This window comes from Ochotona curzoniae, unplaced genomic scaffold (genome assembly GCF_017591425.1).
Source record: "Ochotona curzoniae isolate NIBS_2020 unplaced genomic scaffold, NIBS_Ocur_1.0 contig_1302, whole genome shotgun sequence".
NCBI lineage: Eukaryota > Metazoa > Chordata > Mammalia > Lagomorpha > Ochotonidae > Ochotona > Ochotona curzoniae.
Window position 1 is genome coordinate 19,210,285 of NW_024465035.1, and position 11,605 is coordinate 19,221,889.

An 11,605-nucleotide genomic window follows, 5' to 3' on the forward strand; every position below is an offset into this window, starting at 1 on the left:
CCCCCTTGAGCCTTCCAGTCAAAGAGTGGGAATAGGTCTCTGCTCCTGATGGTCCCAGAAAGTCCTGGAGCTCCTGCCTTGCACAGTGGCCCCCAGAGCTTGCCTCCTGATATTCATCCTATGTCACAGCGTTCCTGGTTTATTTAGGGCAAGCAACAGAACTGAAGTGACTTCTGAGACTAAGTTGCCAAAGCTTGGGACTTGAGTATTGGCAAGGTCTCACTGAGATGAGACAAGGTCTTGTTCTATACAGAGAGACAAGGTCAGAGTAATTCAGCATTTCCAATATTTCTGGTCAGGAGTGTTAGCTCAACTCAGGTGGGATGGTAGTCATTTCTGCTCTGCCCAACCTAACTCTGAAGAGTGACTCCAACATCAGCACCAAAGATTGCTAAGAACCTGCCACTTTAGTCTCAGCACCATTTCAAATTGATAAGAACAGATACTACACTTGATCTTAGCCAAAAGACCGAGAAGCGATCAGCACCATTTTAAATATGTTTGCCCTAGGTCTTGGCTTTCTAAAGGGTCGTGCCTTAGTATGTTAAAATTGTGTTGTCCACCAACCCAATGTAACCTTGTAACCCTGTTCCCACCATGGTGACCTCAAGGCACTGCACCTAAAAGCCCTTTCCACCAATCCCTTGTGGCCCCTCCCCCTGGTACCTGCCTACTGCTGCATCTACCAATCCCCTGCAGCCCTGACAGCCCTTTCCACCAATCCCTCCTTGTCTGGGTTTGTGGCTCCAAAGGAACAGAGCTAACATTAAGACAGAAACGAGCTAAGACCAAAAAGAGCTAACACTTGACTCAACAGCTGTCTTGTAGTTTGGCTTCCTGGCCCCAAGGCCGGGGCCACTACAGGACCTGGTTTCATCTAGTCACAGCCACGAAACCCAGACCCACACTCCCACAAGTCACCTTCCATCTTCCCCAGGTGCCTTTACTGCATCCAGTATCACAATATGTGAGTTCCCCACTGCCATGCTTTCCCCTGGGGCTTCGAGAGTGACCTGGTACGTTCACGTTCCCCTGACCTGGTCCAGTTAACTACTACTACTCAGGGTTCAGTTTGCTCGCTACATTTTAAAATCCTGGATCAGGGGTACTGAACTCTCCTGTTCCTTGGCCCCCATGTTGCAAAATGACAACTTCTGTCATGGGTCGCCCTAATTCGGGGTTTCAGCCCGCTCCGGACACAGTGGTGGTGATGACCTCTGCAAGGGCTGCATACACTTCAGACCAAAAGAAACCTGGGGACGCACCTAGTTCCTCTACATGTCAGTCGTTACTGGACCTCATTAACAACCACTGCTGCCATTTCTTCCACTCCCCTTGATACCCCCTTGGGCTGCCTTGTAGCTAATTCTAAAGCCCTTCAATTAGACCTTTATCTAAAACAAGACACTCTCATTGCCCTTGTAATATGGACTAGCCTCAGTATCCCTTGGATAATTCCTCCAAATGGCCCCTTAACGCTCCTTGGACCCAGACATACTCCGGAATCTGGACAGTTGCTTTTGACGTGCAGGAAAATGGAAGGAGGTCCCCTATGTTGGAGCCTTCTTTGATCTTTGTCCAAAGTCCTCTTTTTGTACTTTGTACCCTCCTCTTCATACTTTGCTTTAGGAACCTTGGAACAACAACCCAGACCTTCCTTCACTTCAGTCGCTTACCTGTCAAAGAAGCTGGATCCCACAGTCCTGGGGTGGGTCCCCTGCCTCTGCACCCTGGCAGTAATGACTCTCTTCATCCAAGAATCCAAAAAGCTTGCTTGTGGTTTCCCAGTGACTATCTTATCTGCTCATCATCTTTCTGAACTATTTACCTATAAGGGTCTCCAAACCTTCCCCTGACCATACAATCTGACTGTCCAGCCTATTCCACACCCACTGTGGCTCTCATGAGCACCAGAAGGTGCTGGAGTCTATCCCAGTCTGATGTGCTCCAGAGCCAGTCCAGACCCATGCCAAGAGAGACTGCAGCCATGTCCAGCCCAGAACACCACTCCATCCTGGCTCTCACACTCACCAGTGGGAGTCACAATCCATCCAGGGTTTTCTCGTAGCTCCCCAAACAGGCCTGTTTCCAGTCACAGATCTTGTGCATGCCAGTGGTTACTTTGACTGAGCTCAGCATAACCCATCCCCCATCTCAGCCTTTGCCATCAGATGCTGTAGACCCAGCCTTACCCCAGTCCCAACTCCTGCTGGTAGATGCTGCAGTCTAGCTCTGCCTTGTCTGTTCCCATCCCTGACTATTGCAAACTGGTAGTTGTGAAACTCTTGCCCAGCATGACCCATACTCCATCCTGGCTCCTGCACATATCAGTGTGCTAAGATTTGGTCCTACCCTGCCCAATCCACCCCCTTTCAGAACCAATTCACACACTTGCTGTAAGATTCGTCGACCACCAGAATACCTCATCTGAATATATACAAAGAATTTAGGTGGCCTTATTCTAGAGAGCCATGGTCACGGGCTTCCCTTCCCCATGTCACAGAAAGAGATGTGAAGGAGAGGGCTATAGAGGAAGAAGAGCCAGAAAGAGAGATATAAGGGACTTTTTGAACTCCCCCTGACACAGAAGCTGAAATGGGGATTGCTTTGGCCCTTCTGTGGTGGAGCAATGACTTCACTGCCATAGGCATCCACCACCAGAATTCCCTCCTTCTGGGTTGCAGAAGCAAGCTCTGCCCTCCCCCAGTTACCAGGGCTACCATCACTTGCCAATGGGTGGAACTGTCTTGCCCAGCTCGACCAACACCCAGGCCTGAATCACAGGCTCACCAGCAAGAGCTTTGGCCCACCAACAGAATTGTTGAAGTTCCCCCAACAGGCCCACTCCCAGATCCAAATCTCACATATGCCACTGGATGCTAGGCCCTTGCCTGGCATATTCTGCACTCTTTGTCCTGGCCTGTGTCTAAGCTGGTAGGTGTTGCAGCCCATCCTGCCCTACACCCTATGCTTGGGTGCACCTATGGGTGCTGTTTCCTGAACCAGCCCAGCCTGTACCCTACCCCAGTACTCATGAGTGCTGGAGGGTTCCATGGTTATGCCTAGCTCAGCCTGTCACCTCCCCTTCCCCCGCCCCCAGATCTTAAGCAAACCAGTGGAGGTTGCAGTTCCACAGAGGTAAGCCCATATATCCCTCCACAGGTTCTACCCACAAACCTGATTCTCCCACTCTGGGCCTGTGTGATGGCCCAGCCTAACACTACCCGTCCCCTGTCCCCTGTTCTGACTCTCACTGGCGGGTACTATGATCTAGCCATAGTAGGTTGGCCACCATCCCTAGCTTTAGTGTATGCCAGTGAGTGGTATTCAACAGTGATCGATGCTAACTAGCCAAGCTTAGGTCTCCCATGTTGGCTGGTGTTTCAGTCTGACCTTTAAAGGTCCTCCTGTTTTCCCTTCCAAACTGCTCATCTGAGTGTCCTCGCTTACTTGGAAGTACAGTGGCCTCGTCAGTGGAAGTCCTTCAGTAGTTGTTCCTCCCCTGTAGCATACTTCCTCAAGTGTCCCCTCCTCCGCACATCTCCTCACCCTCTTCCCTGGACAATCTGCCCTCCCTCCTCTGGTAGTGAATGTCGTTTGCAGATGGTGATGGACTGCTATATTATCTATGTGCATCTTCGTGCACTCTGTCTGAGCCATGAGGAGGCTCAGATCTGCAGGAACAGGGGCTTTGTCAACGCAAGTCCCTCTGAGATTATTCCTCACCTGGACATGGGCCCTCAGGTCCCTGCACACCTGCACCTGTGCCCTCCCTCAGAACCGCTGCAAGCCCACACCTCTCAAGCTCCCAGAGCATGTTACCAGGCAACCTGAGAGCTTGGCCCAGGCATCAATGGCACCCGGGCTGCATGACCTGAATCCTGTCAGGTCTCCCCACTCCCAGGGCTAGTCTGCCCTGTTGCCTTCATGCCAGTAAAAGGACCACGCCAGGGGATCTAAGTCCTGCCAGCACACTCCCTCTCCAGTCCCCAGGACGAGCCAGCCTCACTGCCTCCATGACAGTCAAAAGACCCAGGCAGGGGACCAGAGTCCGACCAGGCCTCCCCGCCCCTGGGGCTAGTCTGCCCAGCTGCCTGCACGTTGATCTCAAAGGACCTAGACCCTAACATTATTCTTTCCACCCATTTATATTCCCAGCCTTATCTCAGACTGCTGGCTATGCACAACCTTACTTGCTTCATAATATCTCTCCCACTCTAATGCAATTCCAGCTCCCAGCACTTTGGGGGATGGAAGCCATGGTCATCTCCCTATCCTCTATTGGATTAGCAACAGAGAGTTTGGGAACTTCACTTACCTCAATCCAGCCATTGTCCAATGAGTCAAAGAGAGGCCTAGACATCACTACCTTCTCCCTGGCCTTTCTCCAGCACCAGCTCACCTCTCGGGCATAGGTAACCCTCCAAAACAGGAGGAGCCAGAAAAATGAGACACCTGCATGTTGCTTCAAGAGGAATGTTGCTTCTACAATAATTAATCAGGGTAATTGAACAAAATGTTAGAACCTTATTATACTTCAAAGCTTGCCTCCATCAATCTCAAACCAATGACAACTCCTGGTTTTCCCAGACTCAGTCTCTTCTGATACCTGCTTACCCCTCTCCTCTCCCTATAATTACTCTTCTTCATCCTCGCTACAGCCTCTTGCTTTATCTCTTTCTTTCAAAAGTTTATCCACACTCAAATGCAGAAAATTTCTAATAAAACCTTTAACCAGTTTCTTTTACAGGAATACCAGACTCTTTAGACCTCCCAGTCCTCCCCCAATCACTGTGAGACTGTTGCCTAGAGAACACTGCACCCAAACTCAGCTCGAAGAAGCTATGGAAGAGAACAACACCCCTTTCCCTTTATATACAGCCAAAGGGAGGAATGCAAGGAGTGATTCCAACATCAGCCCCGAAGATTGATAAAACCCCGCCATTTTAGACTCAATACCATTTTAAAATCTGCTTTCCCTAGATCTCAGTTTTCTTAAGGGTTGTGCCTTTTTATGTCAAATTGTGTTGTCCACCAGTCCACTGTAACCTTGTAACCCTGTTCCCACCAATCCATGGTGACCTCATGGCACCATACTTAAAAGCCTTTTGCACCAATCCCGTGTGGCCCCTCCCCCGGTACCTGCCTACTGCTGTATATACCAAACCCCTGCAGGCCTGACAGGCCTATCCACCAATCCCTCATGGCCCACCCATGGCCCCATCCATCAGTCACTCACGGACTGTATTCCCAGTACCAACCCCCCGGCCATAAAGGCATGATCCCATGTGCGAACCATCCCTCTTTTCCCTGCCTTCATTCCTTTCCTTGCAGCCATTTTCCTTAGCACCAAATAAAGAACCCTGGTGTGACTCACGGCAGCTTGCCTTGGGGTTTGTGGCACCAAAGGAGCAGAACTAACATTAAGACAGAAAAGAGCCAAGACCAAAAAGAACTAACACGTATAGGCTCCAGGGGGAGGGGCGGGGGGAGCTGGGAGTCTCCAAGCTGGCAGCTTTGAGCAGTGAGTAAGGCATTTCCTCTATAGGAGTTTTCCTTAAAGAGCCACTTCCTGGCTCTGCTGTGGGCATTTCTGCCAGGCAGCATGCCTGGGCCGGGGGGGGGGGGGGGGGGGGGGGGAGGGAGCCTCACAGAGCAGACCCTGCCCAGAGTGGATGAGCAATGTGACACTTTCTTGGGCAGGGCTTGTCCCTCCTGCCACTGGCCAGGGCTAGTGGCCAGGCCTTCCCTCGCAGGGGACTTTGTGTGGCTGGGTGGCCCCAGGGAGCCCTCCCCTGAGTCATTTCCTGTTATTGTCCTCCGGAGAGGTCCTGCCATTCTTTAGAGCCAGATCTGACATTTTTACAGAACTCACTTCTGAGGCCTTTTGGTCAAGAAGAAAGCATTGGTGGTGGGAGGGGGTCCTTTCTTTCATATTTACAAAGTCATTAATTGGCTTCTTTATAAAATTAGGCTCCATTATGAGCTCAATTGGAGTGGGAGCATAGCTTTATTTAGTCCAAAACATCAAACAGTTTTAAAGGATTTTTTTTTTTACTAATCCATGTTCCATGGCAAGAAGACCAGAGAGGTGGGTTCTCTTTCTCCAGCTGTGGAGAAAGCAGGTGGAGCTGGCTTGGGCTCAGGGCACCCCGGGAGCTATCTAACCCCTGGAAAGAGAGGAAAGGAGTGGGAGGCATGCCCCAGAGCCCCTGCCCAGCTCCTGCAACTGGTACCAGGTGTCATTCCAGAGAAGGGACACACCACGACTCTCCTCACCCCACCTCCCAGCCCCGGTCCTTACTCCCGAGCTCACTCCAGCCTCACTGTCTGCCACAGGGCTCCCTGCACTTCTTGTACCCTGACCCTGGGGCTACCAGCCTAGTCTGGCAAAGGGAACTTATCCTCACTCAACCCAACTTGCAGAGTTGCAAGAACCAGTTCTATATCACCCACATTCTAGTCTGGAAACCTGGCACCAGTTGCAGAAGTTCTGGATTGTCCCTCGTCAGGACACATGGAGTCCCAAGTGTGGGCTTCCTCATTCCTGAATGCACATGGCACAGGCTATCACTTGGGCCCTCCTCGGAGCCACACTGAGGCTGCCTGGCCATAACCTCGTGTTTGTTCTACAGCAGGAGTCTGGGCAAGCCATCCAGTTTACAGGTGTGAAGCCTGAATTCAGGGCAGGACAGTGATTTTCCCAACTATTCAAGCCAAGTGGAGTACGGGGTGGGTCTCTAGTGAGCTCCACTGTACCTGGGACTGGGCCACAGGAGAACACTTCCCAAACTTGGATGTGCACAGGAACCTCCCAAGTACCTGTCACATGCAGGGTCTGATGACGCAACTCAAGCAGGCCAGAGGCTTACCTTTTGCCCTCCCAGGCAATGCCAAAGCAATTGTTGTCTTGGAGCTCCAGCAGGGCAGCAAGGTCACACTGCGTCTCTCCCAATACATGGGCTGGAATTTAGTCCCTGTGGTACCATTAGTAAAAGATGGGACCCTTGAGAGGAGAGCAGGCTATGGAAGGATGATTCTGACTCCTTCCATCTCTCTTAGTCCTTCTGATTTCCGTGACCCACAACATGAAGTCGCTGTCCCATGGTGCAAGGGTCTTTAAAAAAAATTATTTTTTTTCCTGGAAAGTCAGATATACAGAGAAAAGGAGAGACAGAAAGGAAGATCTTCCATCTGTTGATTCATGCCCCAAGTGGCTGCAATGGCCGGAGCTGAGCTGATCTGAAGCCAGGAGCCTCTTCCAGGTCTCCCACGCAGGTGCAGGGTCCCAAGGCTTTGGGCTGTCCTTGACTGCTTTCCCAGGCCATAAGCAGGGAGCTGGATAGGAAGCGGGGCGACTGGGACAGGATCCGGTGCCCAAATGGGATCCCAGTGCGTGCAAGGCAAGGACTTTAGCCAACTAGGCTTTGGCACCGAATCTGGTGCAAGGGTCTTGACCTTGTTCTGGCCACCTCCAGATTGCCCACTCTGAGTTCTCTGTCCTTGCAGCACAGAACAAATGAAGGCCCTGACCTTGGGACCCCAGGAAGTCTGCCCCACTGAAGCCCACAACTGCCGCAGAACATGGTGAAGCCAAAGCCTATGTTCTCCCCACCATAGACAATCCGCACTGAAACCCAGCCTAGGGAGCAGCCATGCAGCCAAGGCTGCCTTTGGAAAGAAGTGAGTGAAGAGATACACTTGTCCCAAGGTTTCTGATGGAGTGTATTATGTAAAGAGTCCCCATGGTTATCCTTGGATAGATGAGGGTGGGGGCGGTCTGGGGAACTATCCCAGCCCGGCAGGGTGTGTGTGTGCTAGTCACCACTGAGCCTCTGGGTACTCATGGTAAGGCTTTCTTATGTTCTCTGAAGGTGGGCCATAGGCAGACAAGGACGCCAGCTAGGACTCATGGTCACTCTCCCAGCCAGCTGCAGTTCAACCCCAAACCCCCCACCCTGTCTCTCCAAGGCTGAAATCATTTAGAAAATGCGGGCAATTACCAGGGGGCGGCGGCAACATCGAGACCCTGTTTCTTTTGTTAGCTGTTTTGATTTTAATTTTTAATGAGTTTTTAGCAGATTAACGGGATCTAAGAACATAATGGCATTCTCTCTCCCTCAGCCCCTCACTCCCTCCCTTCTCTCTCACTGGTGCTTTTCATTCTGCATGTGTGTCCGCCCAGTGCTGAGGGCGCTGGCGGGACCTTTCAAAGGTGACAACAGAGCAGCCCTTACCGAGTGTCCAGTCTCGGTCTCGGAAGGGCCTGCCGCACACCATGGGCTGTTCCCATGCTGATACAGACACAGTCGTGGGGCTTCAAGCCAGGGGCATTCAGCACCCAGCTGCAGAGGCCTTCGAGGAACTGGCTTTCTCTGTGGCTTACCTATCTTTCTCTTGGAAAAAACACAAAGTACTTTAAAAAGTTGTCGGAAAAGGAAATGAGAAGATGTTGTTGATTCTGGTTTCGGAATATTTTTAGAATCCATGCATGGTTGTTTACATATGTGTGTAAGTGTGTGTATATGTGGCATGTGTGCTTGTGTGTACATGTGTATGTGTGTATGTGACTGTGTGTGCATGTGTGCAGAGGTATGTGTGGGTATGTGTGTATGTATGTGTATTTGTGGGGGAATATGTGAGTATGTGTATATATGTAGCTGTGTGTGCTTATGTGTATCTGTGTATGGGTATCTGTGCATGTATTGGTGTATGTGGGTGTGTGTGCATGTGTGTATGTTTATATGTGTGGGTATGTGGGTGTGTGTATATGCAGGTGGGGTGTATGTGGGCATATGTGTATGTAAGTATGCGTGTATGTGCATGTGTATATATGTGTGGATATGTGTGTAGGGAGTATGTGTGCATGTGGGTGTGTGTCTATGTGAGTATGTGTTTATTGTGGGGGGTATATCTGTGTATGTGTGTATGTGTGCATATGTGGGGGGTATGTGAATATGGGTATGTATATATGTGGGGAATATTTGTGGGTATGTGGGTATGTAGATATGTGTGGGGGTATTTGTGTGTGTGTGTGCACGTGTATGTGTTTATACATCTCCCACGATGTCAACCCAATTTTCTCAGTTCTACAGTGAAGAGGAAGAAGCCATATGCGTCTCCTGGGCTGGGACAGCTCAAGAAGGATCTGCGGGAGAAGGGGCTGGGCACTCATGTGACCCAGAACACTCGGTCTGTGTCCAGTGCCGATCTTCCACATGGAGGTCACTGCTGATCCCACCTCCCTGGTGTCTCCCCTACACCTTTCTGCAGAACAGCCCACTTGCCACTCCCACTTGCCATGACCTTCCCAAACCTTCCCCCCTCTCCGCCTCCCAGGGCTGCCCCCAGACAGCAGGAGTATCCCTCCTGGAGCTGGACATGGAGGGAGGGGATCCCAGCACACAGTCAGGACATATAACCTCTGTGTTTGCCTGCTGCTCAGGCTATTCCATCAGAGGAACCTGGGAGAAGCTGCCCCAGCCCCTCCCTTGTGCTCCAGGTAGATACATCACTGAGCCTATCCATCACAGCTCCTCAAACATCATGCATCAAACCCCTCCCCGACTCCAAACAGCCCTCCATCCTGGTGCATGTTTGATTAGAGAACTGATATGAGATGATGCAGGAGAGGTCCTTGGTGTACACTCAGCACCGTGAAGGGTCAGCTGCTATCACTGCTAGCCCTGTTCATATTGTGCTCATTCTCACCCCTCTGATTGGTTGAGTTCTCTCTTCTGATGGCGGGAAGCAGATATCGGGAAAATCCAAGGGACTCCTGTGTTCTGGTCAGTTCTGTTTAATGAGAAGGTACGGGATCTCCTTTGCAACCACAGCCTCCATTGGCCAGCTCTCCTGCCTTCCCTGCTCATGATGGTGTGTCTACAATGGCTGCAGACACTGACAGGTGTTACGGAGTTACTCATGCCAAACCATTTGCTCTGTGGTAGGCTCCCCCTACCAGTGTCCTCCTCTGTGTAGCCTTGACCCTGAGACCAGCATCAGCCTCCAGCTGTGGTTGCAGAGTTGGCTCTTGAGTCAGGAAAGTCCCACCTCTGTCCTGGGGTTGGAGGAGGGAGCGACAGCTGCCTGACCTCACCAGAAACAGACTCCTCCTTATTAGTATCCCTACCCAGGTTGGAATCTTATTCCAGTGATCAAGCAGCGTCTTTCACCATAGGAGACCTGGGAAGTGCAGGAAATCATGCTTCTTTGCCTATTTCAACTTCACGCATTCATTCATGGAGCAAATGCCTGCACAAACTGTTTTCTCCCCAAAGAAGTCTACAGAGGGGGAAAACTCAAGCCACAAAACAAACCTCTCCCTCATTTTTGATTTAAGACTTGTCATTCACTTCAATTAAATATATATTGTACTGAAATGCTCCTTGGACTCATGTTTCATCTTGGATTGAAATGCCCATTAACATCCATTCTGCATTTCCTTTGTCCATTTAGATTAAGTTGTGTTCCGAGCTCCTGACTCTCCTGGGCACAGGAGACCTCTTAGCTCACACCCTTTTTCTTTCAGCCCATCTGTGAGTTTTTCCTCCAGCCGAGGGCTAAGAGCTTTGAGATCCCAAATGTTTTCTCTTCTTATAAAAACCTCTTCATCCAGCTTGCACTAAGTCCCCATCAGGCGAAGCATTTTCCTTCGAACAGAGACCTCTATAAAATGCCAGGCTATTGTCTAACAATTCAGCTTTCACTGCCCTGCCATTGCTGAATGTCTTTTCTCCCATCTACGTCTTTCACTCCCTTTGAAATGGCAACAAGGACCGATTATGACTCTCACGCAATTGTCATGAAAATGAATATGAATCCATCTCAAAGATAATATGAGCAAGAGTACAGCTCTCTCACCGGCACCACCCCCATCCAATCCTATTGTAATCAGGGAGCTTGGGGTGCAAAACAAAATCTCTTTAATATTCAAATTAATAGACCTGCAGGCAAGATCAGGGATGGGGGTCTTTCTTCCCAAGCCCCACCTGTTCAGGCAAAGTTCAAGGAACCCCAGAGGTTCTGGAATGAGTCTCACCTGGAATCTTAGGGACTAAATCAAGTTCTCAAAAATGGCCCCTGTCCTCTACATAGAATGTGATTCTCTCATCTAGCTGACCTTTCTCATCTCCAGAACTTGGGGTGTAAGGACTCTCACACAGTGCCTCGTTTGCCTACCCAGAACCCTGAGCCATCCCCAGTCCTGAAGGGGTTCACAGGAACCCCCAGTGTTGCAGCCAAACTTGAGTGCTTGATCCTAGCTCCAGCCCTTATTCAGGGACAATCTTTCTGAGCTCCAAGTTCACCACCCATCATCTTTCAGGGAGGGGCCGCCCAGGCTCAGTCACAGCTCCTGGAGCAGGTACTCCTCCCCTCTTCTACAGAGTAAGGTTTTGTTTGGGAAAGTGACCCGTAAGGCAGAGGAGGCCAGCACACCAGGGCCCCAGCACCACAGCCTTGGAAATCGCTACATTCATATAGGCATCCCAGGAAGATGAGCTCCGTGAGGACAGACAATCTCCCCAGTCAGAATAGGAATCTGCCTGAACTTACAAATATGCTCATCTACACAACTCTGGCTCATCCCAACTGGCAAAGCCAG

At 50.6% G+C, this 11,605-nt stretch overlaps 1 pseudogene; it reads right to left on the reverse strand.

Annotated features, from left to right (window-relative positions):
* Positions 1–358: 358 nt before the first annotated feature.
* LOC121146261 lies at positions 359–481 on the reverse strand (annotated as a pseudogene).
* Positions 482–11,605: the final 11,124 nt, after the last annotated feature.